This window comes from Tympanuchus pallidicinctus, unplaced genomic scaffold (genome assembly GCF_026119805.1).
Source record: "Tympanuchus pallidicinctus isolate F22 unplaced genomic scaffold, pur_lepc_1.0 scaffold5, whole genome shotgun sequence".
Classification (NCBI taxonomy): Eukaryota; Metazoa; Chordata; class Aves; order Galliformes; family Phasianidae; genus Tympanuchus; species Tympanuchus pallidicinctus.
The window spans coordinates 18260753-18274603 of NW_026294769.1; the positions used below are offsets into that span (position 1 = coordinate 18260753).

Below are 13851 nucleotides of genomic sequence, written 5' to 3' on the forward strand. Positions count from 1 at the left end.
CTGTCAGCATGGCAGTCTGCCTGCAGAGCCACACAGCCAGCACCTAATGCAGCCATCCTGCTCCTCGGACACAAGCTGGAGGCTGCACAGTGCCACGCTGTGCTGGCGTGACAAGCCAGCCCATTCCAGCACCACTGCTTAATATCCTGCAAATACCTAACACCATGTCTTAGGGCACGCTAGCACTGCCCTAATTTAATGCCACAATTTGAAGTAAAATCCAGATACAGACACAAGGCTAACTGGAGAATTTGGCAAATAGATGTCTAAGTAACTAAATCAATGTTTTTCTTTTTCCTTTTTTTTTTTTTTCTTTTCTCTTTTTTTCTTTTCCTTTTTTCTTTTCTTTTTTCTTCTTGTTTTTTTTTTTTTCCCTCTTCCTTTTTTTTTTTTGTTTTCCTTTTTTTCCTTTTTTTTTTCCTTTTTTTTCCTTTTCCTTCTTTTCCTTTTTTTCCTTTTTCTTTTTTCCTTTTCCTATTTTCCTTCTTCTATTTTCTTTTTGCAGTGAAGTGACAAGGTGCACTAATTTCACTAAATCACCCCAAGTTCACCTTGGTTAGAGCCAAAGCAAGTGCACAGCCTAGTTTTAGTTTGATAAGCTCCATTTCTGCACTGGTACTATTCAGAGTAGGAAGACTGACACCTGGATTTTTTGGGACATCTCTCATGTTCCATTGATGTTACCGTTACAGGTAAGGTGCAAAAGAGAGCTATAATTTCCATTTAGAAGCTGGTGATGTTTTCACAAGGAGATAACAATTTCCCCTCATTTTACAGTATGCTAAGTATTAAGTAAATGGTCAGGAAGGAGACTTTTTGAAAATTCTCATTACTTAAGTCCTACTCTTGTAAGAACTCTTCCTAAACCATTGTAATAATGCAAGCTAAAGGGACTTCAAATATAGTGACTTTGTTTTTCCATTTCTTTCCCCTCAGCCCTTCCATTCTCCCTTTTCTGGCCAGAAACCCCAAACCCCAGAATTCCTTCAAAAACAGCTCCAGTAATAATCAGAATGTCGGATTTCTGACAAATGCCATCTGGCGATTTCTCTCTTTTTTTCCTCTCCCAAAAGATGAGATTTTGGAAATGGCTAGTAAGTACTTTAGCTTCTTCTACTTTGCAGCACCAAAATAATCACCATGGCAACTCTTTAAGGGCAGTCTTCCAAACAGATTTATTGTGAATGCAAGAACTCAACAGCACTCTCTAGGAAGAAGTAAGCCTGCATCTACTGCAGGTTTTCTTGCTACAAAGGATGAATGATGACTAATAGACATAGGCAGGTCTCCCTGAACTTTTTCAGTTATTCCTATGAGCTTATCTTCCCACATTTACAGGTGGTGGGAGATCCAAGGGCAGGGGGCAGTCAGTAGTAAGCTTCAACCAATTACAGTGCAATTGGTTTCTCTGAGTATATTTCGTGTGGCCCCTAATGGCTGTAAGACAAAAGCACCACAGAATCAGCATGGATGCTGGAAGCATGGTACACCAGACTGGAAGGTCAAATTTCTTTTGGGGTAACCAGAAAAGCTTTTGGCGTACTGATATTCTCTTTTTTTTTCTTATTACTTTCTTATTTCTTCTTTCTCAGCAAAGAGATGAGAGTAAAGGCTGGAACTATTCTATCCTATACTGGAAAAGAGAAGAAAATCTCATTTGCCTGGCTGTGAGGAGGACAGACCAGGGCAAATTTATTTATTAATCCTTAACAGTTGTGCTAGTATTTTCAGGTAGCTCCTTTTTGGCTCAGGTGTTGGTTGGAGTCAGCAGATCTAATTCGTACATAAACCAGAATGTTGGAAACCAGCCAGCATTGCTGTGTTATGTAGTTGTGTAAGAGGTTATATATGGTTCTTGCTTTACATTTGGCAAATGGTTCTCACTTAAACATTCATTTAGCATGATTACTTAAGTGAACCATATAAGGCTATTCCTTGGAGCAGCGAAAATTAACTTGTTATAGTGATGCACTATGCCAAAAGCTGATTTAGGCTCTACTTAGGAATTTATAGCATTTGTTTACCATGCCACTTGAATAAAGCAACTTTACTGATGATCCTTACCCGACCATAATTTATGTGCCATGCTGCATCTCATCTAGCACTCTGAAACATTCATTTTTCTGTTAGACATTGTCACTCCATTGTTTTTGTTCCGAAGGAAGAAAAAACCAGAATACACTGAACGCTATGGGAAGGGGTCCTTATTGGTCTATACCAACTCAGGATATTCTGTGAGTCTATGAAAGCATCCTTTCGTGTGTGAATGGGGGAAAGACTTTGTGTTTTGAGGACTTAATTATTTTGCTTTGGAATATTTGACTTTGCTCAATTGAATTGAACATTGGAAGAAGTAAGAAGCATCTCCCACCCGCATCTCTGATTTGAGAAGCTCAGAAGCTTAACCCAGGCACTGTTACTTTATTTTTCATCAGTCCAACTAAAACAGAATGCTAAGAATGTTGATGGTTTCCCTGGCTGCATCATCATGTTTGGAGATCCCAAGGACGTTACTCAACATACAGCTGTGTCCCACTGCAGGTACTCTTCTTTGGGTTCAACTTATCCCACAGGTTTTGTCTAGGAGCTTTCCCAGCCACGACTACATTGCAGAGGAGCCTTGGGTAGAGCAGATATTCTGATGCAGCAAAGTGAGTTCTGCCATCACTGGAAAATTGTGAGATTTCTTTGAAAGTCAGGAGTGCACAGACATAGAATGAGAGAATATCCTGAGTTGGAAGGGACCCAAAAGGATCGCTGAGTCCAACTCGTAATGCAGGGGGAAGCCTCGAAGATGCTTTCTTTCAGTCAATTCAAAAGTTGGCTCATGGGATGATGTGCAGACAAATGAAGGCAAGCAAACACTCCTCCAGCCGGGTTACAGTATCCCTCATTTGTCTGTCTTGGAGAGACTGAGATCACAATCTGTCACCTCTTCCTACGTCTCACTGCGTGCAGCCGTCCTCTCTGCAGAGCGCTCTCCGTGTGGCTCTGGTGCGAGCTTTGCCCTTTTCTTCAGCTCCAGCTCTTTTTCTCTTTAGCAGTGTTACAGTTCAAGAGTGCTCCTTCCTTTGTCCGTTTTTGTAAGCCACAAGAAAAATAACAAGAGGTGAAATTAATTTATGTCTCATTGTAGAAACTAATTGCAGAATGCTTTGTCTTTCTTTTCTCCCTTTCTCCCCTTTGCTGACGCACATGCTCTATAATAAGCACTGTTACTTGGTGCCTGTAAGCCTCTATAGTAAGCTGAAACTGCTACTATATTTACTCACTTTCCACATTTAGACAAAGGCTATTTTTAACCAGAGTTCTATTTGCGGGGGCTGCCAACGTCACTTAATGTTCACATGCATCTTGGGCATCATATGCTTGTTATTTTTATTTACTGTGCCTGTGCCAGGTCTGCTTTTTTTTTACGGGAAGAAAGAATGAGAATGTGTCTTTGGGCCAGATCTTGAAAGCTCTTTTGTACAACAGCAGAAACATGGATAAGCAGAGGAAAGCAGCCCGGCGGTATATTTGGCAAACCTGCTTTTTAAGGGCTGGCATCTTTACCTCGTGGTCTGGTTGCAAAGCTGTCTGCAGAGTCCCGCTGCATTTGTTAAAGGCGGAGGTATTTGGGAGACATTTAATTATCCCTGTGTTCCCTGGAGCAGCCAGGGGTTCTTGGTGCGAGATGAGGGACGCAGGGAGTGGGAAATTATTACGATTCCAGCGCTGCTCCCAGGCAGTTTAAATAAACGATGTACAAATAATCAGTGCTTCTCTGATCCGTCTTGCTAATAGGTGCACACTTTGGAACTTGAATGCAACAGATGTTGTTTTCAGATAATTAGCTCCAATTTTCAATGTAAGAGTCCCCTGAAAATGCTGCAAAATACGGCGCTGCATCCATAAATCAAGCCTGCAAGCTGGGGCCCATACACAGGATTTTCTGCACGGGTTTCCCTGCATTGCTCCAGTGACCTCAGCTCGACCTGAGGGAATTGCCCTTTGCAGAGGTTAGAGGCACTTTGTTCAGTATGCTGACTCAGGATGCTTGATTCATTTGATATTCCCATCATCATGTGCCTTGGATTTTGAGAGCCCCACATGCTTTTGTAGGGAATAGCTTATTCCCTGCATGCACAGCCATATCTCTTGTCTACACAGGACAGTAAATTCCTAGATAGGGGTAAAGTTGTGCAGCAATCCTTTAATGCTTTGCTGCTAGCATGCTGAACAGAGAAGTTGCAGAGGAAGGCAAGTTAGGGAAGAAAGCTGAAATTGGATGTCCTGGAAATGGGTTTTATTTAAGTTTCAAACATTACAACCATTACAAACAAAGCTTACACATCTGTGAGGTTTTTTAAACCTTTCTCTGTACTGCCTACTCTTACCTGATTCCCTTTTCAGATTGATTTCAACACACAAGAGGCTGAAAAAGCTTCATACAACCCAAAATTTCTGCATGCTGATCACAACAGAATCTAGTCTTCACATTTTCATGTAGATTTTTCCTGATGGATTTTTCCACGCTGTTTTTTTTGTGGTTTTTTTTTTTCCCCTCACTGCAGTGAGTGCCTAAATATTGTTAAAAAACAACCCAAAAACTTCTGGTCAACTGAAAAGTGAGGTCAGGGCTTTAAAATCAAAGCCACTGTTTTCACATGTGTGCTGGGCAGCAGAACTGACCCTGAGGCTCAGGGAACTGTTGAGCAAACCACTGAAAGTGGCACACACTTAATGTTCTATAGACGAGTCCTTTCATCAACTGGGTGAATGAATGAATTGAGTGAATGAATGTAGATACTTGTCGCTAGATGCTTTTATTTAAAAACATGTCATTGTGGTGATGTTACACTACCTGGGATTCTTTCCATGTGAAACCATGCTTTTACCACTGGATTTTTTCAATGGTTTAGAAACTGCAAAGTGAAACTAAAAGCCAGTGAAAGGGAAGCGTGACCAAGAAAAGACCTAACTGTGTATCTCTGACTATAAGCTGTCCTCTAAAACACTCATGTTTTCCAGCCCCCTTTGATTCTGGCTTCTTCTATTAGGCCTATGAAGCACATGCTTCTATTAGCAATGAAGCACATCGCAGACCAAGGGTCGCTATGGGTCAGCATGGACCCCGTGTGACCTCATGTGAGCACGGTGGCACAGCAGCAAGGAGACCTGGTGACTGTCACCTAGAAGGGGAATCACCATCTCATTTGGTTGTTACAACGCCAGGTCCTCTGACAGTGGCGTCCCTTGTGATACGGCTCTGATATCCCCTGCCACGTGCTGTCTAAACTTGTTCAAGAAAGAACATACATAAACATCCTTTCGGGGGCAGAGCCTGCCTTCCCTTTGTCATGCCACAGGCATGTGATGGGCACGTGGCTCACAAATGACACTCAGTCAGCAGCTGTATGTATCAGGAGCGGAGGTGAGCTCAACTATAATTTCAAGGTAAATCCAACCGTTACCTTATCCTGATAAGGAACGAGCGTATCACACCCACGGCTGATTAGCAGAGTAATTTTTGTGTACTGCCACAAGTTGTAAGTAATGATAGCTGTGCTTCAGCTGCGCTGGCACAATTCTGGCCATCTCCTACACAAAGGTACTGCCTCCACCACTTTCACTGTGGTGCCCAAGCATATTTCCCTCGAGCATATCACGATTTGACAAGCTTATGCAGTATGAATGGCTCTTTTCCCACTGGTTTTCCACAAGGGAGGGGAGTAGGTGTGATGAAGTCTGTAGGGCTCAGCTAACATCCTCTCCCTGCTCTGCCATAGACATTTTTCCAGCTCTCTCCAGCACACAGCAGAAAAAAAAATGTAATTTTCAATGCTAGACTTACCTTGTGGCCATGAATGGCAGTCGGGTTTCTAACAGATAAATTTGACTTGTAGCAGATTATGCTGCCAGTATATGATTTTCTGCAGCAAGAAATATTTGCAGGAGGCCACGGCAGGAAGAGACCTGTCAAAGATAAGGAGGGACTCTTTCATCTGAAGAGCCACTGTGGAGGGCAGGAAAAGGGTTAATGTTACAAAGTTAAATCTGACAGCTGGCCCTTGTGCTCTGCTGCTTCGCAGAGGTTTCCCTTTGATGGAAAGTATTTCGGTGACACAGGACGCTGGCAGCTGAACTAATAGGCTTCTGCTGCTGAAACCGTGTGCTTGCCAACACAAGTCAGTGGTTGAGGTGGCCCTAGGAACAGGGCTGGCCAGCTTCTGCTGCTCCTCGGGCACTGTTCATGTGTGAGTCGTGGTGCAAGAGTTCATTGTGCAAGGAAATGCACCGGATCCAAATAAATCAGAATTATTTCCCAGTTGCGAAGAAGGACTTTTCTGAGGTATGAAGTGCAATCCCAGGAATGGTTATGTTATTTGTTACAGAGAGCAGCACCAGGATGGTGTTTATAGATCACTGCAATCAAACGTGAGCCTTTAGAGTAGACAGAGCACTGCCTTTCTTCTCTTCCCATCGATTCCTGAATGCTCTAAATCTATACACGAGTATATTGTGGCTTAATGCATGAGTGGCCAGGAGACAATACTCAAAAATTCTGGCACTGGTTCCACTTCATGCAATGATCAAACTTGTCGCAGTGTCACGTTGTTGTAAAAAGACTGTTTGTTGTTAACTTTTACTATGAAATGTATTCTGTAATAATTTTAAACTCTATTTATGGCTGACCACAACCCCAAAACCGAGTCCTAGGACAGAAAGCAGAGAGATAAGCTGTGCACTTGTGCTCTTTGAGCAATTGAAGAAATATTGCTGGTGCAGTGCATATATGCAATTCTGATATTAATAGGACTGGAGGGAATGGACTCAAGTTGCATCAGAGGAGGCTCAGGTTGGATATTAGAAAAAATTTCTTCTCCAGAAGAGTGGTGAGGCAGTGGCCCAGGGAGCTGGCGGAGTCACTGTCCCTAAAGAACCGTGTGGATGTGCACTGAGTGGACATGGTAGGGGTGGGCTGATAGCTGGACCAGATGGTCTTAGTGATCTTTCCAACCTTAACAATTCTGTGATCCTGTGAATTCACCCTTGGTATACGTGAGTACAGGCAGGATTTAGGTGGTGTGTGGGAAAAGTGATTTCTCCCTCACACATACCCCAAATGATCTCTTATTATCAAAAAAGAAAACAGTACATCAACTTCTCGTGCAAAAAGAACAGATTAAATTGTTAGTAGCTACACCAACAGACCAGAAATCATTGGTAGACACATTTACATACACTGAAATCTTGCAGTTTTTGAAAGTAGCAGAGCCAGCTTTTCCTTTTCTAATGAATTCCAGTGTTTGGTGGCTTTTTTTTTTTTTTTTTTTTTAATGGAAGAATTATAGCTCAGGCATATGAGTACAGAAGCCACTCTACTTAGAATAAGCAGTGTGTTTTTTTTTTCATTTTTCTTGCACCATTTGACTTGTAGTGGTGCTTGCAAGAGATACAGAGATGGAAAAACATTTCTTACAAGGCACCCTAAGATTATTCTGCATACTCTGTTTTCAGAGGGCTTAGAGATGGGTTTTGAGATAGTCCTATTTAACATAGATCTAGGTTTCACATATCATATATATGTATGAGTTTTGGACCTCAGATAAGCACGTTGTAAAGAAAGGCTATTTGTATCACTTGCATTTGGACCTCATTTGGAATATGCTTGACCATTTGTATCTAGGCTTACAGGCAGGGTAAGGCAGTATGAACTGCCTGGAAGGAAGCTGTGAATCAGGCCCCTTGTTTCCAGGCATTTCCAGGCATTGCTTTTCTGCAGAGAGCAAGCAAGAGAGTTGGCATTCAGCCCTCTGTCTTCATTCAAACCGAATTCCAGTTGCAATATTGCCAACTCTAAGTGTTAAAAATCAGGAGATTGAAATAAATAAATAAATGAATGATGTGTGTTTCTGTTTGCCGTCTGGTGTTTGGAGCTCAGTGTGGGTTATGCTTTCAGGCTCTTCTCTGCAAGCAGAAGAGACAGGGACCTCTAGGGACAAGAGGTTGAAGGTAGAATGAGATTCTCAGGAAGCACTCGATTCCAAAAGCAGAGCTTGAATTCAAATCTGAAATAAGAGATGATCCATGCAATAAAATCCCGTGTGTCAAAGCACATTATTATATCATTTCATGGGAATTTTGCTGAACAAGAATGATGTAAGACCTCCAGGAATCATTTCATTGTGGTCTGTGTCACTGAGCACGCTCTCAATAAGAATTAAAAAATCATTTTCAAGAATCAAAATTTCACCAAAAGCTTTTATTCTTTGAGATGACTTTTTACATGTCAGCAAAAATACTTGATTTCAGCATCCCTGAGATATTAGAAGATTCTGAATGCCACGTGTCTGACCCTTGGAACAGTCTACAGCATAGGAACAAGCAAAGATAAATGAGGACATTTGTTATAGCCGTGAATCCATCCAGCCGAAATCTCCCGATACATAAACATCAGATCTGAACATCTTGTCACATCTGCTTGATGCACCAAACAGCTGGGTGCACAGATGCTTTGGTCGACTAGAGCATTTTGGCTGAATGCATTCTTCTGTATGCTTAGTTATTTGTTTTAATTGGTTTTGGTAATTTGGCTTAAATCACTTCTGATGTTGCTGAAATATAGGTACATTTGTGGCTAATTATGATTGCTACCTTGAGAGCATGAGCGGTGGCATCAGTAATCTAAAACTTCTGGATGAGAGATCACTATCAGAAGGCCCTGCAGGTAAGGACACTGGCTTCAGAAGCAGGAATTTTGCTCTCAGAGCTTGAAAAGACCCCTCATCATATATAAGTGTCTCTGTCACTAGAAAAGAGTGGAAAACAACATTTACAAACACAAATCCTGCATTTGGGAAAAGAAGCTAAACAGCTCAGTATGTCTCTATAAATAATATATAGATCATAGATATGCAATTATATATTATATATATATATTTATCACAGGTGACTCTTGATTTCTCCCTGCATCTTCCTTCTTAAGTCTATTCTGTTGTCTTGCTCTTGTATCATATCATGTATCATATCATATATCATATAGTGTATCATATCACATTACACATCAGTGTTACCAAAATTTACTTTCAAAGCTGTCTGAAGGCAAGATCAAGTCTCATCCACGTGGCTAAATAGACAGCATGCTTATGGGATTGTAAATAATATGTGTCATTTCTTTGGACACCCAATGGCTCAGTGATTCCCCACGTTACTCAATCTTTTCATGATCTGTTTCATGCTCCCTGGCAGGAGCTCTTTCACAAATGGCACCTCTCTGAGCACCTGACATGTATACCAGTGCACTCAGCAGAAGTGCTGAACCAGCCCAATGTTACTCACTCCTCACCTAACTAAAGAAGAAACAACCACAGACCAAGATGGCCTGGCTTCTAGCCAGCTTTAATTAAGTTCTACCAAGTGTCACACGTTTACATCTAAAAAAAAATTCTGCTCATATTAAATGAAAATCTTCTGGGGGAAGGAAACCCAATCTCAGTCTCTCACAGTGTAGTGCAATCCCCTGTAGCTGCCATTGCCAACCCCAGGCTGCTTCCATGCTGTGCTGAGCTGTGCAGCAGGCACAATCTGTACTGTCAGTCACCGAGTGCTTCCTGAGAGCCTTTCCTCTGGAACACCTGTAGGAAAATTGCTGGTTGTGCACACCTTGGGAGTCCAGAGGCCTCTCTGCCCTGACCATTCCCTCCATTAAATCTTAGCTCTCCAGATCCCTTGGGAAGTTTCGTTCTTCAAGATGTACCACACAAGTGCCATGAGCAATTGCACCAAAATGATCCAACTGGCACAGACCTTCTCGAGCTTTCCTGCAAGCTTGCAAGCGTGAATACCTCTTTACTCGTGTTACTCTTGTTTATTTTATAACCAATAAAACAAAGGGAAAGAGGGCAGTATCTGCAGAAAAGGAAATCTCCCTTACGGGTAGATCAGGAAAAGTGTTCAGTGCCTACGGCTGTAAAAAAGGCAGGAGGGAATCCTGCCCTCTGTGCCACCAGCAGAAGGTTGGCTCCCCTCTGGTCATTCTATATGCACCGTGACATTTGCTAAGTCAGACTTCTCTCTTATGTCTCTGAGCACTTTTCACAGGGTGCTAAACGACTCCTATCCCTCTCCCAGGAACCCCTCTCTGTCACCCACCCTCTGGCACAGTGACACTGAGTCACGAGTCGTCTAAGATGAATTGTGATTGCTCTACACTTACTGAACGTTGAGGGATCAGGTATCCCTCCTTCACCCCATGCCTTGCTGTGACAGGGAATTTACACCTCCTGAGGACAGCTCAGTTATGCAATAATCTTTGAAGTTGCCTACAGTTACTTATAAACTTTGGGCTCTTTCCAACATTCAGTTTGATTTTATGTTGACTAAATTATTTTATTAAACTCCTTTCCATATCTGACCCAAACCGAGGCAAGGAGAAATGAAAATCAGTCTCGTTTCATTCAGGGCCAGAACTTGCCTGAATAATTCCCTGTTCATTGCAGGGGAGTTGGACTAGAAGACCTTCAAAAGTCCCTTCCAACTCAAGGAATTCTGTGATTCTATGATAATATGAGCACAATGCTCTTCCTCAGTGCAAAAAATTGAGAACTGCCCTTATGTTTCACCGTCACAATTAGCAGTCTGTATAATTCTTTTTCAAACATCAACACTTAATTGTTGAGCTCCAGATGTTGTAGGATCTGGTACAATGTCACTAAATTAGAAGGATTGATAAATATTTTTGCCTCAGATATACAACTTGCACCAAGAATGTATTCCACAAATGTAGCTTCTGTTCTGCTCAAGGAGCATATCTGTGAGTTTTGCTGTTTCCTGGGATGGCTACAATAAAAATCAAAATGAACAAAATAGGCATTACTATGGGCATTGCCAATAATCTCCCAGGATATTAATAAAAAGCCTGGATCTATGCATATCTGAACATGTGGGCTCATAGTCTGATTTCCTTTCATTGCTCAGGGTTGTTAACCTCCACCACCAGAGTAATCATACAAATTAAACAGGAGTCTTACTAGCAAAGTGCCTCGAATCTGTTCAGGCACTGTAGGCTTTTCTTTATCCTTTTCGAGCTGCATTTTGTGAGGCTGAGATTGTGTTAAAAGGCAAAAATTCTATTTCACAGGGATTTCAGTGCCAAACAAAGGTAATGCACAAGTATGAATGTTTGCTACTTCCTGCTGTGGTAGGAAGATGACTACATTTGCAGTACTGGAGATTCAGATGGGATTGGCAGAGAACGTATGGTCGATATTACATATTATCATTTCATGTCAAGGATTTGGAATGCCACTTCATGGGTGATGGGTTGGGCAGGAGGGTGAAGATAGAAGAGTGTTAATAAACAGCCTTATTGCTTCCTGGTACTTGTAATTTGTTTGCTTTTTTTGCAGAAGAAATCCTCTTCGTACCTTATGTCAATCATAGCTGAGAATATGAACTCTTTTTCATGTGAATAAATGAATGAGAATGTATATGAATAAAGTAACATGCCATTTCCTATCTGGAAATTATGCATACAGTTCATATGGTGAAAATCCATTTTCTCTTTAAGCCCACACTGGTGTATCAAATGCTGATGTTCTTGTAGAAAAGAGGAAAAAACACTTGTCAGAGCTGGCTTAAAGGAAAACAGTCGAGCTTTGCAAGACTATCATTTGGATGGAAGTCCTTTTCCTCTCCCCTCCTCAGTTGTATTCAAACAGCCTGTCAGTTTTAGCCTTCTTTCACAAGTAACAATCAACAGTCAGAACTCTGCCATGCCCAGAGACCAGCAGCTCAGTGCCGTCTGTTGGCCGGGACGGAAACAAACCTGGGGCTTCTACAAGTGTGAAAATTCTCAGTAGGGAAGCAGCTGTGTTTTGATCCTCCAAGAGCATCTTGGAAACTAGCAAGGGGAATGATAATTATGAAGATGATATTATAATATTCACATTTAAATATATAGATGTTATAGTCGTTCTCTTTTCAATATGCATTTACTTAGGCACAAAAGGTTGCACGTCTACTAGCTGCATATGTTTTGCCCTGTGCCACAGCATATATGTAAATCACATGGGTTGTACATGAACATAGCTGTGGAGAAATGTCCAGAATGGGGCTAGGGTAAAAGCTGGTTTCCCCATTCCTTGGTAGGTGCCATTGTCATATCCAAATTCAGTTAGTACCTAGTATTTCTGAAGCTGTGGAATGCCCCAGAGCCTACGACTACAGGTAGGATTGTTTTGAACGTTGTGGCGGAACCCATTCTATCTGCAAATGGTGGAAGTCTATGCTGCAGACAATGTTGCATTGGGATAATTAGTTTATAACTAGGGAAGGGAATTTGCACTGTTTGCCAGCAGAGAAGAGAGGACATTTTATAGGCAGTGTAGACTACTGAGTCAGATTTCAGACATCCATTTTATGCATAAAATTTCAGAGTCCTAGCTCTTCTAATTAGAGAGACATCGAGGTTCATAGTTTCCTGTTGAAACACACACAGTGAAAATGTGCATGTGAGTTGCAGTTCACATGTCTGTACCATATCACATGGACAACATTTTCACAGGCTACAGGTAAAATTGTAGGATCTGCCTTGGAGGAATGAGGAAGAAGGGTGGACAAGAAGGGCTGAAACACTCAAGCTGAAAGATGACAAGAAACTCCTAAGCAAATATTTAATACCACATTGGTCACTACTTCTATGGCTGCTTACACAAGATCTACCCTAGCATTTCTCTCAGTTTTCTTTTTTTATCCCCTCATGATTTTATAGCGTAATAGGTTTTGGTGCCTGAATCTTCACACCTGTTGTTTGCAAGCAGTGTATTAACACAATGCTTATAGATGTGTCTGACTTTAAAAGTTTGTGTTGCCATTAAGCTATTTTCCTTTCTTTTTTGTGAGAGACGGACAATTAAAAACATTCGCACTATTTGTAAATTCTCCTTGTGAGGAACACAGCAGATTGCCTGGATCTTCTGCTTGTTGTTCTGGCTCCAGTTTCAGAACTGAATGCACTCCTTCTGCTCCGTCTGTTTGAGTTTTGACAATGCAAAGGATAAAGCTGGAGGAAGTCCCATATATAAGCGAGGTCTATGCTTCTACTTTATCTCATTTTTAATTGAATTTCAATTGGATTCTGCCTGCTTTCATGTCATTTGGTGCAGGAGGGTACAGAGTTTTCTTAGTACGCTTTCTCCAACTACAAGTTCTCTCTAATCACAAAATGATAACATAAAATAGGCATTGTACTTAAGCACAGCTGATGTTTTCAACTAGTACTCTTCCTACAAAATAAGTTATTTTGCACACATTGGACTACTCAAATATATAGGAGTAGCTAAAAACTAAAAACTTCACTACTGAATGCATTAACATACTTTTTTTGTTGTTGCTGTTAATTAACTGCATGTTAATTATTCATCAAACAGAAAGCAAACGAGTGCAGAAAGTGTTTATAATATGACTTCTTCATTTGGGTAGATGCATATAGGTGTTTCCCTTCGCTGCAAGATCTCACGAAAAGCCTTTGCCTCCAATTGAGTTTTCATTCCCACCTTGTTACTTGGTACTGTTTTCTCACCCGGCCTTATCTTGTAGGTAAAAATTGTAGCTTCATTTTATCTCACAAGAATAGGGCCAGTGCAGCAGTATGTTCCTTTGTTGTCACAAGCAATTCCTGTAAGCAAGCCTATCAATGTAGATGTGCTAATTTGCCATGTGGTATCTTTACAACATTCTATACAGATGAATTTACAAACCCTGAGACTGTGAAATGAGTCCTCTGGTTATTAATTAAATACTAATGGCATTATTTCATAGCTCTATGTGTGAAGTACTTTTTATAAAATATTCTGCAATGTATTG

At 41.2% G+C, this 13851-nt stretch overlaps 1 long non-coding RNA gene across 1 annotated transcript in view; it reads right to left on the bottom strand.

Moving 5' to 3' along the window:
- Window positions 1–479: 479 nt before the first annotated feature.
- The window catches only part of LOC128091171 (uncharacterized), a 60316-nt gene continuing 46944 nt past the window's right edge, over window positions 480–13851 (bottom strand). Inside the window, exon 4 of the long non-coding RNA XR_008211277.1 lies at window positions 480–3069. This is a non-coding gene — a long non-coding RNA (uncharacterized LOC128091171). The remainder of the gene's footprint in view (window positions 3070–13851) is intronic.